The sequence below is a fragment of the Tupaia chinensis genome, unplaced genomic scaffold (assembly GCF_000334495.1).
Source record: "Tupaia chinensis unplaced genomic scaffold, TupChi_1.0 Scaffold000094_1, whole genome shotgun sequence".
Classification (NCBI taxonomy): Eukaryota; Metazoa; Chordata; class Mammalia; order Scandentia; family Tupaiidae; genus Tupaia; species Tupaia belangeri.
The window spans coordinates 5,240,842-5,257,137 of NW_006159556.1; the positions used below are offsets into that span (position 1 = coordinate 5,240,842).

Sequence of the window (16,296 nt, forward strand, 5' to 3'; positions counted from 1 at the left end):
TATTATCTATCCTCACTACCTTCCATGGTTATTTTGTAACTTTTTGTCCCTTTGGAACTGCAAATAGGTACTAGTATTTTTACTTAATTATATTCTTTCTTAATATATCACAAACTTGCTAATAAAAAGTAGTATAATCCCACAGCTCTTTATTTAAACCATTAGTATACTTGGAAACCTAAGGGTATATATAAACATTTTTCATACACAAAGAGTTTTTCAATCACTCTCGCAGAAGTCTTTTAATACATGTACCCTGGTAAATCTTTCAACTCATTTTTCCTAATGTTTATTGGCTAAACATTAATTATTCATTCTGAATCCATAGATTTGCACTTATATGCTCTAAATTTATTCCACGAATCAATCAAAACAAAACTGGGTGACAGCTGTTGGTGCAGTGGTAATGCAAAAAAATAAAACTGGGTGACAGCTGTTGGTGCAGTGGTATAGCAAAAAAAGCTCTGTGATGCTGAGCACATGTGGGAAGGACCCGAGTTCACATCCCGAGGCTAAGGCTGGGCCGCATGTGCTGCTGATCTGGGTTGGCAGAAACTGGAGGAAAACTGTAGCCTGAAGGCCCTGTTGGGGGTGCCTGTCTGTCTCTTTCTCTCTTTCTGTCTCTTTCTCTCATGAAATAAACCTCTAAATAAACAAAACAAAATCTTTTTAAATCTACTCACGGGTCTGTCTAATATTGCACTCACTATACAATTTTTGTACATCACAAATGGAATTACTGTATTCTCAAGTCAGACTCACCAAATTAAGTTAAAGAGCACAGTTTTAAGCAATAGGTACATTTCAGTAAATTCCTCTTTTTCTAGAATGGATAGTGTATTCAATCTAAGCATTGACTTTCATTTAAACATAAGCTTTGGAAAATAAAACTTAAGGCTTGGGGCTGCCCTATAGTCCAGATACTAAGTGCCATGGCTGACCACATTTTGAATCCTGGCACTGAGGACTTGAGAAATACACAGGGCACATATGTGTGCGCCCCAAACCCTGATGGGATGAAGAAATAGTAAAAAGGACTGTGATGTAACCATACCCCATTAGGGGGATGTTTTTTCTTTGGAAAATAAAACTTAAGGCTTGGGGCTGCCCTATAGTCCAGATACTAAGTGCCATGGCTGACCACATTTTGAATCCTGGCACTGAGGACTTGAGAAATACACAGGGCACATATGTGTGCGCCCCAAACCCTGATGGGATGAAGAAATAGTAAAAAGGACTGTGATGTAACCATACCCCATTAGGGGGATGTTTTTTTCTATCTGTCACCATACCCCATTAGGGGGATGCTATTTTCTTTATAGTGCATACACCCTCTAGCAGTTTTTAAGTAAAAACAGAAAATTTGATTTTTTGTATGAAGTCAGTCCTTTAAAAAAAAAGCAAATGTGGAGACCAGCAACTGGCATAATGACTATGTCGCTGGACTCCCATGTGGTCGACTGCAGTTTGAGTCCCAGACCTAGTAGTTTAAACTCACACCGGGTGCGTGTGCATGTGTATTCAAGATCCTGAGAGGAGAATGGAGAAGAAGGGATTGCGGTGTGGTCATTTCCCCCTTGGAGGTGATTTCTGTCTCTCTCTATCTTTCTGGTGAGTGTACTCACCCTATAGCAAAAACCTCTCTCCCCCCAAAATAAAATAAAAAGCAAATGCTTCATGTCTATTGTATAGAAACAGATACAGAAAACCTCCAATCACTCTAGATCTCGTCTGTGATGACATGCCTCTTAGAGGCCAGCAAATAACCCTAATGCTTTGTTTAAACATAAACACATGTAGCAGTAGTAAAAGCTTTCTGAATTTAGAGGACGCTAATGAGGAGTTGCATAACGAGAGATCCTTGAGAATTACAATAATATGAAAGGAGATCTACTTATGCCATACCAAAATCGCTAATATAAAATGCCTCTATCCTGTGGGCATTCAGAAAGTACCTTTGCCCAAATAGCTTTTGTTCATAGAAACAGAACAAAAGTGATACAATGTCCTTGGTTTCTCCTGTGTTCACTGTTGGTTTAAAAAAAAAAATAAAATACTTTAGGGGCTGGAGAAATAGGGAGGAATGTACCTCCTGTTTCTGTAAACAGTTCGACACTAACAAAATCTCAGATCTTGCTTCTCAATCAATACCAAGCTCCATGGTTAAAAGAGGTGCATGAAACCAGTGTTTCATCTCGCTAATGATATCAATAAAGGTTATCTCTACAAAGAATGAAAAGGTCACTAATCAAATTGCAATGGCTCTGTCGCATTATTATTACCTGGGAATGTGTTTCATTGATTGTTTAAGTATTCTGTGTAGAATCTCTGCCTTTTTAATGCATTGATTATACAGAGGAGAACAATAAGATCTTGCCACACAAGAGCCCTCACTCTGTAGTAGATAGAAAAACATGCCCCTTTAGCATGTCTGTTTATGACGATAAATTTAAAATAACGTATAAAGAGGAAAAAATTAAAGAAAACTTTAAGAAATGAAAATTTGGCTTAGAGATGTCTTGGTGGTCAAAAAAATGCAACAAAAAAAATCATAAAATCTTCAAGAAACTCCTCAGCATTCAGTCTGACACATGATGCTGAAATCTTTATTGTTTTAAAAAGAGAGATTTTTGCTATAGGTCATGTGTGCTTGCCAGAAAGACAGAGAGAGACAGAAAGAGAAAAATCAACCCCAGGGGTATGGCCAGACCACAATCTCTTCTCCTCCATTCTCCTCTCAGGATTTTGGGCATGCACACATACGGACCCAGCGTGAGCTTTAAGCCACTGGGTCCAGGATTTGAAGCATGGTCAACCATGTTGGAGTCCAGCAATGTAACCATTATACCACCTGCTGGTCCCATGCTGCCAAATTCTATAATCTTTTGAAAGTTTTTTTCTTTCATGAGAAGGAAAAACACACACACACACACACACACACACACACGCACACAGGGACCCTTGACAGGGTCTTGCCTGTCATGCTCCTCTGCACAGCCAGGAACATGGGCATACCAGTGGGTACAGCTGGCATGTTCAGCTGAACCCAGGCTCTGAACTCACGGCCTTCCATATGGCTCCAATACAGTGCAACGGCACCCTTCCACCTGCACCGCCATAGCAGAACCTATAGTTGTTTTTTTTTTATCATTATTATTAGTTTTTAAATCTACCTCCTCATAGATCATAATGTTTACAAGGAGTGACAAAAAAATTAACATTCAAAAGGGTGATACACATCCTGATATGGAAAATATAGGTTGTTGACTTGGATTTTACTTACAACAACATTAATGTAATTATCAATTCTGTCTATTATTATTTTTACGCTTTTTAAAATTTTTATTTAATTTTATTTATTTTGATTTCACAAGAGAGGGACAGAATGAGAGAGAGAGAGAGAAAATGAGAAAGCAAGCCACCAGGTCTGGGACTCAAACTGTGGTTTGGCCATGTGGGAGTCCAGCACCCTTAACCACCATGCCACCTGCCAGCCTCTATTTTTGCACTTTTTAAAGGCTAGTGTGGAAACTGTGACTCTCTTTTGCTTGGTAAGAAAGCATAAAATTGTGATTGCTTAGAAGGTACTTTATTAAGAACATCATAGAGTTCTGAAAATTTAGAATGTACCTCATTAGTAGTAATATTTTAGGAGCGTAAAAAGAGACATGTTTCAATCATGCTCACTCTTCAAAATAAAGAAATAAATGTATAAATGGACAAACCAAGATATAAATGAACAAGTAACTCCTGACACCTCCCTTTGCCTACGGAAGGCTCTGAGCTCTGTGTTCTTCACAGCTGGCGGGTTAGGTTAGATGCTGAATCTCACATTTGGGCCTTTCCTTATCCTCCCCGTCCTTTGGCTCTTGATCTTGGTGGGTGCACCCTGCCTAAGGAGCTTCTATTATCCCTGTGGCCCTGGGTGGATCTCACAGCTTCTCTGTAAGTTAAACTAATAGGTTTTATCACCTGGAAAATACAAGAAACAGCTGTTTATGTAAGTGCCCCAGGCGCCGTAGTTAATCATTTTTGCAAATAATATTAAATGGGATATAATTCTGGTTTACTGCGTTCTGGTTTTTGCTTACTATAGTAAAAGAAGGCCTGGCAACCATAGCAGAATGTTAGTCATTTATCACGAATGATGGCTATATTACACTCTTTGTCAGAGTTTAGAAGCACAAATCATTCCACTTGGAATATCTGCTTTCTGCTACTATAAAATCCATGCATCTGACAGTGGATATATATGTTTAAAATATTAATACAATGTTTGGAAGATACAAAATGATACTTAAAAATGTTTTATTTTAGATATTTAGGGAAATCAGAAGTACCAAAGAGGACAAGCTATCATGTTATTAAATTTTATTTTCACTTTATTTATTTATTTGTATTTACTTATTTATTTCTGTTAGTTTTGCTATGGGGTGTGCATACACACTGGGGAAAGAGGTGGATGGAAAGAAATCACGCCACCCCCGACCCCCAAGATGAGATGGCCATGCCGCAATCCTTTCTCCTCCATTCTCCTTTTGGGATTTTGGGCATGCCTGCACATATGTCTGATGTTTTTCAAGATGCTAGATTTCAAGACTCAAACTTTGTGGTTGGTCATGTAAGATGAGCCACCTTAACTTCGATGCCACCTGCTGTTCCTATGTCATTAAATTTTAAATGTGTATTTCAAAAGAAAAAGTAATTAGATTCTTCAAGTTTTATACTCCTACTATGTTTTCTTTGTCTTAAAAAAGCATTTCTGAACTTGTCGATCTTCACAGTTATGATAGTATAACAATGATACAGACTCAATCCTCTATTTTAGGCACCTGAGAATTCTTTGCATAAGTGTCATACCAAATCGCTCCCTTCTCTTTTGTTGAGCCTGGGTTCGAAAAGATCGAAAAGATCATGGCTATAAAAAAAGGAGCCTAGCTGGTAAAGGTGGGCCCGGGAGTCAGACAGACCTGGAGGGATCACTCAAGAGCTGTAAGAACTTGGGCAAATTTCTTTGGGCATTTTGGTTCTCCTTATTTTCTTAATTGTAAAATAGAGATAATAGCTTTCTCAGAGATTTGTTTTAGGGTATAATTCAGATAAAATACGCAAGTTGCTTAGCACAGTCACCTTTTTAAAAAATGCAGCTTTGTTACCTATAATATTTGTTCATTTATTTTAACTAAGTTTGATACCGAGTAGGCACAGAAAATTGGAAGGCTAGCTGCAGGTTAGGTTGTTGAGAAACTCAAACTAAGTCTCTTATGTTTCCCTATGTAAAATGCATCAGGACTTTCCAGAAAACCCAATATTTTCTCTCCTAGATCCTCTTTCTGACCAGATTACTTCCTTTCCTTGACACTCTCAAAGAAAAAGCACCATATGATTTTCTGGACATGAGATAAAGATCTAACACAGAGTCAAGCATTAATGTGTAAATGATGCATCGCTGTAGCGTTTTAGTTTTTGTTTCATAAAAGTAGAATGAAATAGCTTAATGGTACCGATAATTGTTCTGTATTGTAGCTTAGTATTTGGACACTCCTTCGAGCAAACCACCCTTTCTTAAATCACGTTCTTTATTCATCCCTAGCATGTGACATTTTCAAATGGAAAACTGAGCTTAAGCAGAATACTGAAAGACGTGTCCACTGACGGGATGTATTTATACTCACTAGTGGTGCAATTTGACCATGGCCACTGGCCAGTTGGCTCAGTTCTTGAGTGCAATTTGACCATGGCCACTGGCCAGTTGTCCCAGTTCTTGAAAAGACAATAGAAAGGCTGTGAGACATAAACAGGGTCTTTGGGAAGAAACAAGCTAGCACTGTTGACCATAATACAGCCGTTACTATGGTCTCGTTCCTCCTTCTCTCGGCAAACACCTTAAAACCATTTATTGGTTCGCTGAAGATCATGCTCTTCCTCAGGAGAAGGACAGCCAAACTCCGGAAAGGTTAAAACCCTCTGCAACGCGAGGTGAAAAGGTTTTGCTTTTGCTTCCTGCTCTTTGAGGCATCCTCTGCCTCCGAAACTCTCGCCTTCATCACACCTCGCAGTGAGAACGCAGAACGTGCGCTTTAGACATTATTGTTTAAAGACAGGCTCTCACCCTGTCACAATCCCCCTGCCTCAACCTCTCAGTTGGGATTACAGGCACACGGCACTGCAGCTGGCCTTTGGGTTGGATCGGGAATTGAGCCTGCGGAGCACTGGGTCTCAGCACTGCTCACCACTGTGGCTCGACCTAGGCAGAGTTTTTGATTGATATGGAACTCCATCCTATTCTCAGACTGTACTCATTATTCATTTGACTCATGCATAAGGACCATATTATTTTCCTTCCTTTGAGTAAGTCCTCCATCATCTCTTCAGGATTCTAAATATATTTTGCTTCGGGTTCTCTTTAACCCCTTCTCTCAGTTTTATCTCTTCCCTCATCTTTATTGCAATTTGCAACTTAGAGAAACAAATAGAATTCACTCACTAACCAAAAGGCCAATAAAGATCAAGTGCTAGGCCAGCAGGTGGCATGGTCATTAAGGCGCTGGACTCTCACATGGTTTACCGCACTTCAAGTCCTAGACCTGGCAGCTTGTTTTTTCAGTCTTTCTCTCTCTCTGTGTGTGTGTGTGTGTGTGTGTGTGTCTCCCTGGTGCATGTGTGTGCCCTGTAGCAAATTTTTAAAAATAATAATAATGATAAATTAAAAAAAAATCAAGTGTTTCCTTGTGGGCTCTTTCAGATAGATGTAAGTGGTCGGCGAGAGACCACGTTGGGAAAGAGGGCCTTCTCAGCTCCTTGGCAGTGTCAGTGCATAGCGAGAGAAAGAGAAGTGGCAAATGCTTGGGGAAGCAGCTTTAGAAATATCTTGGCTGCACTTATAAGATTTGGCTGCATTTTCCTTTATCATTGATGAAACATGGAATAACAAGAAGGAATCAAATTTGGAAGAACTCCAGCTATGTCCAAACTGTTTGTGATTCGAAGCACTATTTAGGGAGGTATTTGTGGCCGTACACCACCACAAAAGAATGAGAGCGTATTCCTCCTGTAATAATCAGACTAATGGTTTCCTCATTACCATGCCCTCATTTTTCCTGTTGACAGTGCAATGCCTGCAGAGGTCTCATGACTGTTTTCCATATTTGTGTTTTAAATTATTGATAAGCTCTCGCAAGACCGTTTCAAGACTGAAAACGAGTGACGTAGGCGACTACAAAATACCTGTAAGAGAGCAACTGGAATGTAATAGACACGCATCTGTCAGAACTGGAAAGCAGACAGAGTACACGAGACACAGTTGAGCTGTCCAATTTGTGAGCTACTTGGGGCAAGTCAAATGTCTTCTGAATACAATGTGGAAGAATGGCTAATGCGATGGGACTTATACTGCTCCAAGCTTTGTCCTTCTTGGCTCTGGGGCCTTCTGTTCTTCCTGCATCTCATTATGATAGCAATTACAGTCCAAACAACATCATATGGCAATGATTTAATTGGCTTCAAGTCTTGCTCCAAAGGTAAGTGTCACAGGCTTTTGGTCATATTCCCCAGTTTTCCTGGTTGGAAGCAGATTACTCAAATAGCAGAAATAAAATGTCATTTTTGTTGCCATATGGGAAGCTTTATGCTACAGTTAAAGAAAAGCTCATGTAAAAAATTTTAAGTTTCTCAAGCCAGGCATGTAAAATTCCATTGCAGTAAAGAAAGAATGACATTTCATATGGATGAAGTTCGAGTACAAAGGCAACGTTCATACTTTGATCAGTCATAAAATGGTTTCAAAATTTTGATAAATAGTATTACATAGATCTAAGGTCAAATATTAATACAATGCAATCCTGAACCATTTAAATTTGACTTGATTTCAGTTAGTCTGAGGTCTAGGTTTTTTGTTTTCATTTTTTTTTCCCTTTTCTTTCTAGGTTTTTAGGACACATATGCTCATGAGAGGGGAGAGAGCTAGAGAGACAGAAAGGGAGAAACCACCGCCATGGGGGAATACCACAATCCTTTCTCCTCCATTTTCCTCTTGGGATTTTGGGTTTGCACACATGCACTCAGAGTGGTTTTCAAGTCACCAGGTCCAGAACTCAAATCATGATCAGTTATATGGGAATCCGGCCACCTTAGCCACCACACCATTTACTGGCCCCCAAAGTTTAAGTTTTGTTTCTTATTATTTGGAATTAAAATCAAATGTCTACACATTGAAATAACCTTATGGTATGGCCAGAATTGACGTAATGGCTATGTTGCTGGACACCCATGTAGTCGACTGTGGTTTGAGTACTGGACCCAGTGGCTTAAACTCATGCTGGGCGCGTGTGCGTGCATGCCCAAGATCACAAGAGAATGGAGGAGAAGGAATCGTGGTGTGGCAATCCCCTCAGGGAGTGATTTCTCGCTTTCTGTCTCTCGGTCTCGCTCTCTCTTTCTGGAGAGTGCATGCACCCTACAGTAAAAACCTTTCCCAAAAAAGAGAAATAACCTTGTGGTATTTAATTTTTAAAGATATATTGAATTAAACGTGCTAACATATAATTCAGTAAATCTGAATTCTTTCAAGAAGAGTGGAAAGTTTATTTTAATTTTACTAAATGAAGCCAAAACCCCACAGCAATCCGTAACACTTAGGAGCTCACATTTTCCTCTCCTCTTTAACTTTCTGTGTCTCCCTGAGTTGACTTCTAATCTTTGAAAACAGAGATATCTTTGGTCACATCTTAAGTGGTTGTAGCACACAAAGTTCTGAAGAGGAAACATTATTTTCATTCTAAGAATGGGTGAAGTATGTTTAAAGAGTTTCGAATTAATACTATTTTTTTCCCTTATTAATGTCTGTTTCACGGATCCCCTTCCTTTTGTTTCCACTGCCGTCACCCCATTTCATAGACCTACTCTCTCAGACCTGCACACACACCTCCTAACGTCTATGCCTCAGTCACAGCCCCAACCCTGCAGGAAGATTACTCGAGTACCATTCTGGCCATGCTTCTCTGGGCAGGTACCTGCAAAAGAGACAATGGGATCGATTCCACACTTAGCACTCTGCATAAAGTCTTTTACAACCTGGGTTTGGCCTTTTTGCCTTTGTTACAGCCATCAGTCCCTCTCCACTAGTCAACATGGTATTGATTAATTAGTCTGTTCTTTTTTTGCTGGAATGTTATTCCCATAGCTTTGCTTGTAAAAATCCTACCTCTATCTTGAGAACTGACTCGAATGCCATTTTCTCTATTAAATCTCCCCTGGTTCTTCTAGCAGAAAGTAATTTTCCTCTTCTTTATGTTCCTGAATACTTGGTTATATCTTTCTCCCACAATCCTTATTAAATTCTCCCTCCTAAAGTTATTAGTGTAAAATTTCACCCTTTGTGATTCTAATGCAAGGTGCCTCCAGATGCTACATAGAGACAAAAATCGAGATCGGGATTCTTATTTCTCCAGCAGTATCTCGGTTAAAAGCAAAATTTTACAACAATATGTTATACTCACGCTCACAGCACATTTGATACTGAAATTTGGGGACAAAGGTGCAATTTCATCTGTTAACCATAGGCAAGGTCGCACAGTTCAAGCTATCCTGTGGGATACACTCAAAGAGATACGATAATAATAAAAGGATGTTAAAATAATTTTCACTTTTAAGCCTCACCAGCAAAGCTATGGCAGCTCCTGTACCCTAAACCTTTCCTTAGGCGTGCTCTGGGGTGACTCGTGCATCATTGACAGCCCTGACGCCCTTCTCGCCCACAGCCTATGGTCTCTGTGCCTTTGGAGCTCACTGTGTAGGGCATGACCATCCCAGTGTCCTCCACCTCATGCCCACCTCCTTGTACAAAGCGTTCCTCACGTGACGCCTCATAAAGCCATTCCCTCGTCAACCTGTTCACTGTCCTTTCTCCACGCACCACGTGCAATAAGGTGCCGGGCTCTCCTCTCACAGCCTAAGACTCAAAACAGGAGGCTCCCAGCTCCACCCACATTCCTTTCGGGGACCACATTAGAAGACAGTGTTCTCCTATAGTTCTACTGTCCCTTCCTGCGAACACGCATCATGGGCGCAGTTGGGCACTTGAGCACTTGGTCAGCTGGGGATGAACACTTTTGGCCTATGTCCACTGTCTCCACATTGCCCCAGCTTATTAGACAGGCCTCCTCATTGCCCCTTGTTTCTCCATGCTGGGTTGAGGCGGCCACCTCCCTCATATCCACTCCGAGGTGGCTTGGTTTCTAGCCTGGGCACACAGAATAGGCCCCCTTTGAGGTCTCTGATTCTCATAGGTACACGCTTGTTTCCAGGAAGCAAACTGATTAGTTTCTTGGCATAGACAGACTTCCGCTGTTTCAGTAGTAAGGTTATATTCGTCTTTTATTCACGTTTTTGTGAGATGCACATTGTCACATGTATAGATTACTGACACCACAATATTTTTAACCAAAGTAACAGTCAATACAGTTTTAAAAACCATTAGGCTCCTTTTCAAAGCAAAGAATGCCATCCAGGAAGTGTCTAAAGAATTGGTTCCAATGACCCCTTGCTGCCCTCTAGCGAGTATCTGGTATATCCCCTAGGGTTCTGATTAAGATGCAAGAAGACCAGGGGAAAGCAGGAGATAGGCCCAAATGTGCTATAATTGGTTCATTTCAGGCTCAAAAAGGTCCTGAAAACTTTTGGATAACTCTACTATGGTCAGAAAACCAAAATAGAAATTAAAAAAACAAATACACAACTTTAAGCATAGTTAAATTACTGAGGGTTCCAGTTACACTCTGATTTTTTTTCCCTTCAATGTTGTACAATTAGAGATAGTTTTATTTAGAGATAGGTCAGAAGTTATTGAGAAGTACCAAATGATTGAAAAAAAAAATACTAAGCAAAAAGATGCTCCTAGAAATATTTCATCAAGCCTTTATGTTTTTAATATGAAATTCTGATTCTTACAATTTTTGCACAAGGGGAAATATTTTGGAAAATTCTTTTCCAATGAATGTAAAAGAATGTTACTTACTAATGCCCTAAAAATACATTAAAATGACAAAGGAATGTCCTTCAATCGTAGTCTCCTAGTCTTTTTAAGAGATTTTTGCTCTAGGGCATGTGAGCTTGCCGGAGAGACGGAGAGACAGAGAGACAGAAAGCAAGAAACCTCCTGCGGGGAATGACCACACCACAATCCCTTCTTCTGCATTCACCTTTCAGGGTTTGGGGCATGCATACACACCAACCCAGCATGAATTTCAAGCTACTGGGTCTAGGACTTGAACCACTATCCACCATTTGGAAGTCCAGTGCCTTAACCACTATGCTACCTAGTCTATCCTAGTCTTAATTCAAATTACCTCTCACCCTCATAGTCAACAAGGTCTTGGAGTACACTGCAGCTCAATCAACTATTCCTGGGCTCTACGGTCAGCAAAATACATCCAACTGCAGGAACTGAAACAGCTTTTCCAAGCAAGCAAGCAAACAAAAGGTGGCAAAGGGGCACTGTTTGGGTAAAATTCATGAAAATTTTTCTCTTTAGATTGTATGAAGACTTCCTTAACGCAAAAGCTATTGAAGTTACTGAAAAGTTTCAAGTCATTGAAAAGAAAAGATAGAAGAAAAAGGGCTTGTTCAGCATCAACAAATACTAGTCCAGGGCCTCTCATATTTCCGACCAAGCTCTGATCCTTGTAACTTATGGAAATGAGGAACTAGGCTTGGAAAATTCTTTTTAAATAAAAATACAAGAATGTTAGCTACTAATGACCTAAAAATACATGATAATAACAACATTATGAGAGTAGGAATTTCAGCATTTTGAGGTCAGGTGAAAAACGTTCAAGGGCTAATTTTTAGAATATGAGTTAGATGTGGATCATAACGTCCAGATCCTAAAAATATATCTTTTTTGATTAAATGTACAGAATAGCTTACATACTTGTGATCATTGTGTAAATATACATGACTTTTATATTTATTCATTTATTTTAGTTTGCTATCGGATGCGTGTGCTCACTGAAGACAGAAAGAGAAAGTGAGAAATCATCTCCCAGGAGGTTGGCCACGCAACAATCCCTTCTCTTCCATTCTCCTCTTCGGAATTTTGGGCACACACACATGTACCTGGTGTGTTTTTCAAGCTGCTGGGTTGAGACTTGATTGTGCTTTAACCACCACACCATACATAGAACTTTTAATTAGTTCATTGATTTACTATTAAGAAACCACTCCATCGACATGGATGTATTGCATGCTATTATAATCTCAAAAATGATTGCATTTCTTAGAGTCTTTTGCTAGAAGGGGCTGACAACAGTATTTAGCCCAGTGTTGAGAGATGAAATGAGAGAATGGAAATTTCTCAATGAACTATGCCTGTCCCATTCCCCATAGGTCAATAGCTAAAGCAGTGGTTACACATGAAAGAGTATTTTTACTTTCCAATAAAATCAAGGAAGAAAACACACTATTGAATGATATATTCAGAGCTGTAAAACCAATGCTGTTATTATTTTGTGTTTTGTGACACTCGCTACCACACAATCTTCGCTGTGTTACATTCTGATGTTTGACATCAGATCTACTTAGAAATATATTTCATTGAAGGCACCAGCATGTGACGTGGTGGTTAAGGTGCTGGACTCCCACTTGGCCAACTGCGTTTTGAGTCCTGAACCTGGCAACTTGATTTCTCACTTTCTGCCCCACCCCAACCCCGTGTGTCTCTCTCTAGTGAGTGTACATGACCTGTAGCAAATTTAAAATAATAAAATTAAATTAAGTATATATATATATATATATATATATATTTCACTGAGATGAAGAATGGCCTTCTCCTCCATGACAGATCTTTAAAGTTTAAAGGCTCTTACCAGGTAAGCAAGTTAGTTATTTCATAAAGGGGGAGTTGTCCTCATCAGTATATGGAGATGATAAATAGGAAAAAAAATTAGTTATAGTTTATGATTCTAGGAAAAATGTAACACAAATAACCTCACAGAAAACTGCAATGGGCAAATTACCTCCTGGAGGTTTTCTTCACAAATTCATGTGACGTGTTCTGCATTCTTTGTTCAATATCTGCATAATGTTTGTGATTCACAGACACCATCTGTGTCTTCAAAAAGCTTATAAACCTTACAATAGAGGCAATTCAAACCAAGGCCTTCCATCTAAGCAGCACTTTCTGACTACACAGATTCTTCACATGCATGACCTAATCTGATTTTCGTAACAATCACGGGAGGTAGACTGGACAGGAATAGTCAGTCATCCTGATAGGCTTATAAACACAACCAAAAATGACATGACTTGCTCAGTGTCTCATGATTAACAAATGTTCCAGCCAGGTCTAAATTCAGTTCTTCTCCTCTAAGTTCATGCCCTTTGTAGTATTTCTGGCTGCTTTCAGTATTGGGCAGATTTATAAGTCTTTATACCAGTTGCTCTTCCTAGTGCCTGTAAACCCTCAGGAGTCAAATCTAGATGTTTGACATCACTTGCTCAATGGGACTTAAAACTCCATGTCCATCTAACTCTGAAGTATTGCCTTCTTCATGAACTTAACTGATTTTCAAGGAGGACTTAGAAAATCAGGGGGACCAGCAGTTAGTGTAATGGCTATGTCGCTGGACTCCCACGTAGTCGACCGCGGTTCGCATCCCGGACCCGGTGGCTTAAAATTCACGCTGGGCGTGTGTGCATGCGTGCCCAAGATCCCAAGAGGAGAAAGGAGGAGAAGGGATTGCAGCGTGGCCATCCCCTCTGGGGGGTGATTTCTCACTTTCTGTCTCTCTGTCTCTCTCTGTCTGGCGAGCGCATGTGCCCTATATCCAAAAGCTCTAAAAAATATTAAAAATAAGTAAAGAAAGAAAGAAAAGAAAAAATCAGGCTTCCTGTCGTATATGTCTTTCTCTCTCTTCTGAGGACTATGTCAATCTGCACCTTTCTGTACATGATATGGAAAATGTAAATATCACTGAAGTTATTCTAGTAAGGGTAATGCATGAGGAAAATCTGCTGTGTACTGGCAATGGGAGTTAAAATGTGAAAATAAAAATTAAGTGAAAGATGTCTTATAAAAAAATGTTGAATAATAAGCAGATTTTTAAAACAAACGAATATTATGTGTACAATCATTGCTGATCTAAAAATAAGTCAGAAAGGGAAAAATTACTCTTCTCAAAACGAATTTGACAAGTATTTAAATAAGCCATCAGTCTGTGAACAAAGGTTTATGAGTGGGTCCACAAGCTGCTGTATTAAAATGTTGGTTTCCAGAGGCCAGCAGGTGGCATAGTGCGTAAGGCGCTGGACTTTCAGATGGCTGACTGTGGTTCAAGTCCTGGATCTGGTTGCTTGAAATTTTTCATGCCAGGTACATGTGCATGCATGCCCAAATTCAGAATGAAGGAGAAGGGATTATGGCATGGCCCTACCTCAGGGGGGTGATTTCTCACTTTCTCTTTATCTCTGTGTCTCCAGCAAGTGCACATACCGTAGAGCAAAAGTTTCTCTCTCTAAAAAATAAATTAATTAATTAAATACTAGCTTCCAAACACTATTCTATAAAACATCTGCCAATGCAAATGCTAGGATGATACCTTGACATTAAGGGAAAAAGATTTCTTGGCAATTGAAATGACTCGTTATAGTCTGATGTGTACGTGACGCTTTACACAAAGGTCCCACTTCATCATCTGAGAACTATCAGTATATATTTAGTCCCCTCCCCTTTAGCTTTAAGTCCTGTGGAAAGCAGTGACATTTCTCATACCAAGTTTACTAGGTCCCTCACCCAGAATGAGAAGAAATGTAAATGAAAGACAAAACAAAACTGCCAGTAATTGGTTTGAATTGCCTCCATTGTAAGGTCTGAGCTTTTTGAAGACCGATCATGTCTGTAAATCACAAACATTATGTAGGCATTGAGCAAAGGAATACAGAACACGTGGCATGAATTTGTACAGAAGGCTACCAAACTGCCATTATTGGACAGGGTCCTGCAACTGGAACTTCTCAGTACGATGTATCTGTTTTGGATTCTATGATAGGCTTTTAATTAGGGTAGCAATAGCTTCAAAAAGATACTTTTTTTCTCTTCTACTCCAGTAATAAGGCGGTGTCACCCTTATCTTTTCAATTTCTCATCCTCTTGTATTCATTCAAAACTTTTTGCAAATTAAACTTTAGTAAGATAACTGAAAATAATTCAATTCTTGTCCCTGAAAAAAGTTCTAATTACTGCTGTGAAAATCAATAGTGCCTTATCCTTGGCAATACAAATACTCTATAATCCTAAAATTCTGGTAGTGTTTAATAGCAAATGTCTCTATTGCCAGATTTATATAAAGAATCATAAATCAAGGTTAACATTTGTTTATGGCCTGCTTTGTGCCCATAAGGTGTCAGACATAAGATGTACATTTTCTCTTAACACACAAGAAACATACTCCAGCAGTCTTGTTATTTATTTATTTGTTTGTTTGATTGTTTATTTATTGGAGAGACATTTTTGCTTTAGGGCACGGGTGCTCACTAGAGAGACACAGAGAGACAGAGACAGAAAGCGAGAACTCGCCCCTCATAGGAGATGGCCACACCACAATCCCTTCTCTTATACACTCTTCCTGGGATTCTGGGCACACACGCACACATGCCTGGCAGGAGTTTCAAGTTACCAGGTCCGACACTTGAACCATGGCCAGCCACATGGGAGCTCAGCGTCTTAATCACTATGCCGCCTGCTGTCCTCGTAGTCCAGAAGTTTCAGTGAGCATTAGCAACCCTGTCTTACAGGGAAGGAAATGCATGCCCTGTGACGTGAAGCATTTTGCTCACAGAAATGAAGGTATAAAATAACCAGTGTCAGGTTTTGAACTCAGGCCTGCCTTTTTCCCACTCTGGTGTTTCCTCCACTATTCCAAATCATGTAAACATCTCTTTACTCATTTGTCAAATAGATGATCTACCTTAATATTTAATACCAATTAATTAACATTTAATGAGAGCCAAGTCAGAATCTGGCCCAGTATTTGAAAAAAAAATTTTTTTTTTAATTTAACAAGAGACTAACCACAAAGATACAACATATACAAATGACCCTGATACAAATACTCATGCTTCACAGAGGTAGGGATGCCCTATGGTAATATATTCTGAGCGAAGATTTTTTAAAAGGGCAGTGATGTCTCCTGATGGGCACACACTGGCCCTTCACCACAGGGCTCCTCAGTAGCTGCACTGACGGTTCGGGTCTGAATTAGGACTTGCATAGATGCGCTGGAGACTGTCTCAGGGCCCTTG

At 39.7% G+C, this 16,296-nt stretch overlaps 1 protein-coding gene across 1 annotated transcript in view; it reads right to left on the reverse strand.

The window, feature by feature from the left end:
* ARHGAP24 (Rho GTPase activating protein 24) overlaps positions 1 to 16,296 on the reverse strand; it is a 527,420-nt gene that overhangs the window by 235,278 nt on the left and 275,846 nt on the right. The window lies entirely within an intron of this gene.